The following is a 9,776-nucleotide window of genomic DNA, read 5'->3' on the forward strand; positions in this document are numbered from 1 at the left end:
TTTGTTTAAGAAATTATTCCCTACCTTTGTCAAAAATCTATTGACATATATAAGTTTATTTCCAGAGCCTCAATTCTATTCCATTGATTATTTATATCTTTATGCTAATGCCACACAGTCTTTATTAATGTAGCTTCATAATAAGTTTTGAAATTAGCAAGTGTGAGCCCTCCAACTTTTTCTCTTCTTTTCCATATAAATTTTAGGTTCAGCATTTCAATTTCTGGCAAAAACAAAAAATGGGATTTTGATAGGGAAGCGTTTGTAAAATCTGTAGATCACTTTGGGGATTATTGCCATCTCAAAAGTATTAAGTCTTCTGATCCATGAATATGGAATGTCTTTACACCTATTTAGATCTTCTTTAATTTCTTACAAAAATATTTTATAGTGTTCTGTGTATACCCTTGTATTTCTTTTGTCAAGTTTATTTCTAAATATTTTATTGTTTTTGATGCTATTATGAATAGAATTATTTTCTTAATTTTATTTTCAGATTGTACATTGCTGGTGTTTTCTTTATTTTTTTGAGACAAAGTCTCACTCTGTTGCCCGGGCTAGAGTGAGTGCCGTGGTATCAGCCTAGCTCACAGCAACCTCAAACTCCTGGGCTCAAGCAATCCTGCTGCCTCAGCCTCCCGAGTAGCTGGGACTACAGGCATGCGCCACCATGCCCAGCTAATATATATATATGTATATATATATATATATATACACATATATATACTAGTTGGCCAATTAATTTCTTTCTATTTATAGTAGAGACGGGGGTCTCACTCTTGCTCAGGCTGTTTTCGAACTCCTGACCTCGAGCAATCCACCCACCTCGGCCTCCCAGAGTGCATGAGCAACCGTGCCCGGCCTTACATTACTGGTGTTTAAAAATACAACTGATATTTGTGTATTGATTTTATATCCTGAAATCTTGGTGAACTTGTTCATTAATTCCTATAATGCATTTGTATTATGTTACCTGCAAATAAAAATAGTTTTACATCTTCTTTTCCTATCTACAACCCTTTTATCTCTTTTTCTCACCTAGTTACCCTTGTCTAGTTCCTGATCTTAGGGAAGAGTTTTAAGTTTTTCACCTTAAAGTATGATGCTAGTTTTGAGTTTGTCATATATGCCTTTTACCAGGTTAAGAAAGTTTCCTTTTAGTCTTAGTTTGACTATTTTTATCATAAAAAGGGTGGTAGATTTTGTCAAATTCTTTTCCTGTGTCTATTGATATGTTATTTTTGTCTCTTATTGACTTTATTAATAATTCCACTGATTGCTTTTCATAGGTTGAAACAGCCTTGTACTCCTGGGATAAATCCCACTTGGTCATGGTGTATAATCAGTTTTATATCTTGGTCAATTCAGTTTGCTGATATTTTGTTCAGGATCTTTACACCTACATTCATCATATTGGTCTGTGTTTTTGTTTTCTTTTGATGGCTTTGTCGGGTTTTGGCATTATGCCTTTTTAAATCTTTTACGTTTCCTACATTATCCACTTCCTAAATAAATATGATTTTTTTATCTTTCCCCAATCACTTCACTTTCTCTATTTCCACTTAATGAGGGAAGTGAGAGAGAGTGAAACTGAGAAAGAAGGAAAGAGAGCAAAATTTAAGGAAAGAGAAGGCTAACATAATCTCACCTATGATGGGCATATGTGAATCGTTTCCAGGTAATTTTTACTTGTTAGCTTACATTATCTAGTCACCTGGTTCTAGCTATGAAGCAATACATCATTCAAAGGACCAGGCATTGGGTAATCACCTCAATATATTTTGGCCTTATGCCTACCAGGAACCCTCACTCTGCCCCATGCCTGTCATCCTGTGCCCTTTGGCATAATGCAATAGGAAAGGAGTTCTCACCTAGACATCTATGTCAGATTACTAGCCCAACCACATTCCTTAAAGCTGACCAACTGGCCTCTTCCTGGAGGCAATCTCCAATAAGAGTAGATTTTCCTTCAACCCTGCTTTACTTAGGATCCTCTATGTCTTACTCTTTGTCTCAGGTTATAAAACACTTCCTGACCTGCAACAAACTCTTACTTCCCTCTGCTTGATTTAGTACTACTTCTTTTTTTTTTGATAGCATCAATTTTTTATTCATAACTTTTTCTAAGCAAGATCCCAAGAAACTGCTACCTTAATTTTTCCCTTTAAGTAATTTAAGTACTTCAAGATTTGATCTGATATATAAGTAAAACACTTTCATTCTCAAACTAAGAGTTAATAATACATTGGATAGTGAACAGAATATGAAAATATAGACTACTTTATCAAATGATAATTATTAGAATATTGGGTCCAGTGATTAAAGAATTTGAAATAAGGGTTTTCATGACTGGAGAAAATCAAAGTTCTTCTTGAGGTGGGTGGGCTTCTAATACCTGAGCTAGAAATTAAGTGCAGAAAATATGAATCAACATTAGTTATCTTGAACACCAAAAGAGCAACAGTCAAAGCATTATAAATAATGTATGGTGATAGCTGAGTTAGTAAGGATCAATTACCACTCTGGGCTAGACACTAATACAACTGCTTATAATTTCTAATTTTAAAGACTTTGGCTTCATATTTAAGTTTTCTTTTATAATGCATATATAAATTATACATACACAATGTTGTCCTGTAACTCAAACTATAATGCTCATGTCTTCTATAAAGAATAGTTTATTTCAGAGATGCTCAAAAATTCCACTACTGCCCTTTTTCATGTTTATAAAAAACCAGCAATTTCAAAAATACTTATAAGGATAGAAATGCTCAAAGGTTCGCCCCAAATTTCCAGCCCATATCTTTAGGTAGTTTCTCATAAAGTAATATGTTGTGCTGTATTACTCTGATATTTGGTGAAATATCCTGTTGATTTATGAACATTTTTCCTAGGCAAGAGTAATTAACGACATACAATGTGATCAAGTTGAATATGTTGCTACTCACTTTCTATACTAAATTGTGCTTGCATTGTAAAAATTAAAATGAACTGCAGTAAGAATGAGAAATAAATTATGTCCACGTGTACCATACACTAAAACTAAAATCCTAAAAATCAGAGAATGAAAATACATGGTTAGTTGAAAAAGGAAGGATAAGAAGCAATACCAAGTGATAGTATATTTTAATGTTTTGTTAAAGCTCTGAAATTGTAGTAAATTGCTAGCCAAACTGAGGTAGAGGTAGACCGTAATGTTATTCCTTTCATGTGTCAGAACTTAGGTCTCTCTGCTTAACTTATATGCATTTTCCCCTAATTATATAAACAGGATTCAATTTGGAATGTAATGTCATAAAAGAAAAATAAGATCATTCAAATGATACTTAAAAAAATTGTTAATTACTAGCTAAAAATCACTTATAAAAAATATACACAATAATTCAATTTTCTTCTTGCAAGTCATAAATGTTTTTCCTCCAAGTGTAGGGGGGAAGAAACAAAGATAAACTATGATGCAAACATTATGAACAGTTTCATAATAAAGGCATCTGGAGTAACTAGTAGGGTATAAACATTTTACCTTAGTGTCTAATTTCCTCTTTGATAAGCTTTGATTCATATTCAATTTTCTGCTAAAGTAACTTCCTTTTCACACCTAAAACAATTTCCATTAAACACAAATCTATTTCCATTTTAAATCACATACAAACACTATGTGATCAGAGGGATGGGAAACACTTGGTAAGGCCTGGTGGGTGGTAACTTCTTTGTGACTGGGTATTGGAATCACCTGTTCAACCTCTAAAGCATTTAAGTCAATGAAAATGTAATCTAGACATCCATGAAAGCCACCAACATAATTTGTGTAAGCATGATCACCACAAGCACTTTTCAGTTTGAAGAAATGAGTAACGGACATGTTGCATCTTTCCTCTTCCCCACTGGAAGACCAGTCTTCATGATCCTTTGGAATGCTTCCATTGATGACAAAATGATACATTCCTGCTGATGTCGTACTATTAAAGTCCCTACAAAATATAACTAGAATGCCAGGATACAGATCACATGAGACATGTCTAATATGAGCCAGGGCTACTGCCATTTGAATGAGACAAATGTACCCAACTTTTGGATGTCAGTAGAGATTGGTATTAGCAATACATATCTTTTTAGAAGATTCCTTTGTACCCTGAAGAACTGAAACCTGAAGTACAGAAGATCTCTGGAACACCCTCACCTGCCCCCATGGGTATCAAACTAGCTTCTCCAGCAATTCTTTGTGAAGGGGGTCGGACTTCAGGACCTCGTGGAAAGAAATGTCATGCTGGCTAAGGAGGCTGAACTTAGACTTTCGGTAGAAAATAGCCAGGCCTTCATGCGGTTTGATTCAAAACACACTCTCTAGCCTAAAGACCTCGAGGGCGGGTGCCAAGCTGTCAGAAAACACATCCAGGTCAACTTCCTGCAAACAGGATGACGTCGGCTTTGTAGCCAGTGAGCCCCTTCTGGATAAGGTTCTGGCGGTAGTCGAGCCTCAAGGTGTAAGGAGCACAGTATGGGTACAAGATTGTCTAGGAGACTCAGTCTCAGCATACGTATCTGCCAGGATGTTGTAAGAGACAGTGCAGATGAGAGCGTCCTCTGTCGCCTTTTTAGTGTAGAGATGCCGGTGGTCAAATGTGCAGGTGCCAGGCCCAGCCTCCACCAGACACACATTTACCCTCTTCCAGATTGGCCCAGCCTGAAGCGCTGTCCATTGCTTGGGGTGCAATGAAGCAAGAGACGTAGTCCGATGTCAACACTGGACGGGATGTAGACTCACTCGTCCACACCTGTCTCCATCCAAGTAGAAGAGGGCAAGGAAGGGGACAATGACGAGGGGCCACCAACCTCAACCTCCGCCGCTCCTGGCTTGGCTTCCTTGTACCAGCAGAAGAGCGAGCAGGTGGGATCCCCAAATTCTAAGCTGAGCTTGGGGAACACAGGAAAGCCCGCCATAATGTAGTGCAGAAACTGCAGCTCAGTGAAGGCGGGTGGGTTGCGCTCCACTTTGTACTTGACATCGTCCATCTGCAACACCGCGCCGTCCTTCCAAGCGTCCACATCGAGCACGTCCTTAGCCACTGCCTCCTGCGGCAGTACAGCTTCACCACGGGTTCACAGGCTGTAGCAACTCTGGCCGGGGCCCAGGCCCAGCACAGGCCGCACCGCCAATAGAGTTCTGCCAGTTCTTCCTGCTCTTCTTGGCGGCGGCTGCCTTAGTGTGGCCCTTGATGGCGTTCCAGGCGATCCAGCTGAGAGCCCTACCCACTGGCTCGCTCTGGTCGCACTGCATGTTCTTTGGCTGCCATCAGCCAGCGCTAATGATAGGCTTAGCTTGGGCTCCGACGGCACACAGCGCACGATAGCGCGCTCCATCGCAACTGCCGCTGTCTCAGTCGCCGCTTCGGCCTGGCTGCGCTGCTCCACAGCTATCTGGACTCCACGAAGCGCTGCGCAGGAGGTGAGAGACTCCACATGAAACTGTTGGGCCAGCAGGTGACAAGCCGAGACGCCGCCAGCTTTGGAGCTCATATATACTCCGCAACTTGCGTACAGAGAAGACAGGGCATGCTGTGCTTCCGCTGCGCACTTTCGCCACGCCCCCTAAACTGCTCTTTTTGTAGCCATTTGTGTCTCTACATCCTTGCGGATTAATTTTTATTTTCAAACTTGGTCATAATGAGGGAGAAGCGAAGGAAATATAAAGACACCAGAGGGAAATATTAGACTGCATGGTTTGTCGAAAGTGCAGGCTGGGGGCCGATTTAGTATTATTTTCTTCTTCTTTTAGTTTCTTAACCTGGGAAGTAAGATAATTGATTTGAGACCTTTCTTCTTTTCTAATATAGGCTTTTAGTGCTCTAAATTTCAATGTAAGCACTGGTTTAGATGCATCCCACAAATGTTGATATTTTGTACTTTGTTAGCATTTAGTGCCAAATAATTTTAATACTCCTTGACCTCTGCTTTCACCTACGTATAGTTTAGAAGTATATTATCAGTTTCCAAATATTGGGGAATTTTTCAGATATCTTTCTATTATTGATTTATTTCTATTAATGATATAATTTAATTCCATTGTGGTCAAAGAAGGTATCTTCCATGATTTGAATCCACTTAGGCTGGGCACGGTGGCTCAGGCCTGTAAGCCTAGCACTCTCGGAGGCCGAGGTGGGCGGATTGCTCGAGGTCAGGAGTTTGAAACCAGCCTGAGCAAGAGCGAGACCCCCTCTCTACTATAAATAGAAAGAAATTAATTGGACAACTAAATATATATAGAGAAAAAATTAGCCGGGCATGGTGGCACATGCCTGTAGTCCCAGCTACTCAGGAGGCTGAGGCAGGAGGATTGCTTGAGCCCAGGAGTTTGAGGTTGCTGTGAGCTAGGCTGACGCCATGGCACTCACTCTAGCCTGGGCAACAAAGTGAAACTCTGTCTCAAAAAAAAAAAAAAATGAATCCACTTAAATTTATGTTGTTGTATGGCCCAGAATATGGTATATTTTGTTAAATGCTCCATGTGTACTTGAAAAGAAAAGAGTATGCTTATAAAGAATATGTTCCTAAAGTTCCCTATCTTATATCACTATATTTTTCCTTAACATGAATATTATTTCTTCCTCTTTCTCCTACTGATTATAAGTAATACTCCGCTAGTTGCCTGCAGAGAGAAAAACCATGTGGTTTTTGAACCACGTAAATGTATTAATTATTTAACAAATAAGTATTTGTGTTTTTGATAGATTGGTGGGATGACTATAGTTAACATTAATCTATTGCAGATTTCAAAATAACTACAAGAGAATGATTTGAATGTTCCTAGCACGAAGAAAAGATAAATACTTAAGGTCATGGGTATCCCAATTACCCTAATTTGATTATATGAATGCAACAAATTATCACATGTGCCCCCAAAATATGTACATTCATTATGTATCAATAAAACATAAAAACACAAAATGTGTTTAAAAAGTAAAAAAAAAAATAATCGAATCATGATGGTGGACTAGACACAAAGAATTATCTACATACACACAAACTATTAATAGAAAGGATACAGTTAACAAACCAGAAAATGTGAAGAATGCTTGGAGGATAGAAATGGAGAACATTTTCAGATTGAAAAATCCAGAGAATATAAACACCTGCTGTAGAAAGCTAAGCACACTCAAAGTACAAGAACATAGTCAATGAAATCAAACGACTACAGAGGGTCCTAGATCAACTGTGAGATTAAAGATTTACTCCCTGAATGCCAGAATCCACCTTCCCCTAGCCTGCTCTGCCCCTTATCCACCCCTACTTACACCGGGTGTGTGACAAAAGTTCTTTGAAAAGGAAGTTGAAGGAAAGAGATTTTATCCCAGTGAAAAGTTTGCAAACCAAGGAGATGCTACCTTCAGTGTAAAAGAAAAGAGTATTTTCTAGAGAACAAAGGGTGTGTTTGGATATTATAGCAGAAGTTCCTGTGCAGGTTCCCCTCTAGTCTGTTTATGCAAATGAAGGATTCTAACTTGCTTCATTCCCATTGGTTGATACAGCTGTGCCCTCATCAGTTGCTTAGGTGCAGGCTGATTAGCAGCTTGGTTAGGATGAGCTCTAGAAGTCCCAAAGTTGAACAAAGGTGTTGTGTAGTGACCTCTAGTCAGAAAATGGCTGCTTGGCTCTATTTCAATTTATGGCCAGTTAGCCACTAGGGATCCATCTTGAAAGATTTGGCTCTTCCAGGTTCACATTTGTTCAGAGGCAGGAAACATCAGTGGCATTTGATGGTTTTAGGACCCCCAATACTACACTCCACAGACAGTAACTACTTGACCAGAAAGAGCACCCAATCAGAGCAAGGTTTGAGAAAACAGCAGAACTGCACAGCAGAAGGAAAACAACATAAAGCACACATCTACCTAGCAGAAAAATCCACTAAAGGCTTCCAATGCCAGAGAAAATGCCATGCTTTTGCCATGGGGATAGTTCCTATCCCACCTGCAAGAGCCAAAGAACTATCCCCAAAGGAGAAGACCACTCCCTAGCTGACCCACTATGCCCTCTCATTCACAGGAGAGGCCTATTAGCGAAAGGACGTCACCACTGAACACCAGCTTGGTGCTAAGTACCTAGGCTAATCCAAAGAGTCCTTGAGTCCCAATCATGAATGGACAAAGGTTTGCCAGATATTTGAGGCAAGTGAAGAGGAGGTCATGAGGAATGAAAAGAAGTAATTCTGGAGGGGAAGGGAAGATAAAACACAGGAAACAGAGGAGACTTTACCAAAAGATACAAATTTGTACCGTTAACATTTTAAGGAAGACAATAGATTTATAAAATGAGAGCAGGCTGTTAAAGAGGAGAAGAATTTAGAGGATAAGAGAAAGTCTCTGGACACTAGCAATGTTATTGGAAAACTAAACATTCAACAGAGGCCAGGCAGTGCCGAGTCACCCAGGTTGCACACGGAACTCTGCCTCGTGCTCCCCGCCCCCTCCCCTGCCCCCATAAATACCCCCACACCATAACGGCCCCCAGGCCCACTTCCGGTCCCTGGGCAGAAGTGCCGCCATTAACCTGCCAACCGCCTGGAGCCCACCCTTCGACGCCCACCGCCCTCGCCGACCCCGAGATCGCCCTAAGGCCTCCCCGGCCGCTGCCCTGTCCAGCCCGCGCTCCCGAGGCGCCTCAGCGTTCTCCATGCTCCCCGCGCCCTCGCTGCCCGCCATCGCGGCGGTCTCGCAGGTGCGCCTCAACTACCACCCGGCCTGTGAGGCCGCGGTCAACAGCCACATCAACCTGGAGCTCCACGCCTCCTACGTGTACCTCTCCATGGCCTTCTACTTCGACCGCGACGACGTGGCCCTGAAGCACTTCTCCCGCTACTTCCTGCGCCGGTCACACCAGGAGAGGGAGCGCGCGGAGAAGCTGATGCGCCTGCAGAACCAGCGCGGGGGCCGCGTCTGCCTCTACGACGTCAAGAAGGCAGACAGCGACGACTGGGATGGCGGGCTGCAGGCCATCGCGTGCGCCGTCCACCTGGAGAAGAGCGTCAACCAGAGCCTCCTGGAGCTGCACCGGCTGGCCACCATCAAGGGCGACGCGCAGCTCTGCGACTTCCTGGAGAGCCACTACCTGCAGGAGGAGGTCGAGACCATCAAGGAGCTGGGAAGCCACTTCACCAACCTGTGCAAGATCAGGGCCCGGGACGCCGTCCTGGCCGAGTACCTCTTTGACAAGTTCACCCTGGGTGGCCGTGACAAGAAGAACTGAGCTGGGACTGTCCCCACAGCCACGGGTGCCTTCCCTGGGTCAGGCCACTAGCCTGGCGTGCAGATTGCTCTTTCAGAACGTTCACTTAAGTTTTTTCCTTTCAGTGTTACCATTGTTTCCATTAAAGTTATCTGGTTCTTGAAGCAGTAAAGGTATCTGGTTGATTTGTGTATGCAAAACTCTCACCTTTGAGGAATAAGGGTAGATCTCTGTGTGCGGGTTTAAAACGGGTATCCAGGGGGCTCTCCACCCACCCACACATACCCCATTCCCATGCAGCTTAGGTTCTTCATGGATGGAGGGGAAAGATACTCCATTGGCCCATGGAAAACACAAAATTATTCTTCCCTGTATAAATTGTGTGTACATGCGGGTTGGGGTGAAGTGAAGTGAGGAACAGTGGGGTGAGGTGGGGGGGTGGTCTGGGGTCCTAATATATGTGGGTGCTTGTGCATGGTACAGTATAAAACATGGTATATGTTTTGAATTCATCACAGTGACTGCCTCTGCAGAAGTGGTGAAGGGAATGGTAT

General features: G+C 42.1%; 2 pseudogenes; one reads left to right on the forward strand and one right to left on the reverse strand.

Annotated features, from left to right (window-relative positions):
- Positions 1-3,625: 3,625 nt before the first annotated feature.
- On the reverse strand, positions 3,626-5,517 carry LOC105855585 (2',5'-phosphodiesterase 12 pseudogene; annotated as a pseudogene).
- Positions 5,518-8,562: 3,045 nt separating this feature from the next.
- On the forward strand, positions 8,563-9,243 carry LOC142865818 (ferritin heavy chain pseudogene; annotated as a pseudogene).
- The last annotated feature ends 533 nt before the right edge of the window (positions 9,244-9,776 follow it).

This window comes from Microcebus murinus, chromosome X (assembly GCF_040939455.1).
Source record: "Microcebus murinus isolate Inina chromosome X, M.murinus_Inina_mat1.0, whole genome shotgun sequence".
Taxonomy (NCBI): Eukaryota; Metazoa; Chordata; class Mammalia; order Primates; family Cheirogaleidae; genus Microcebus; species Microcebus murinus.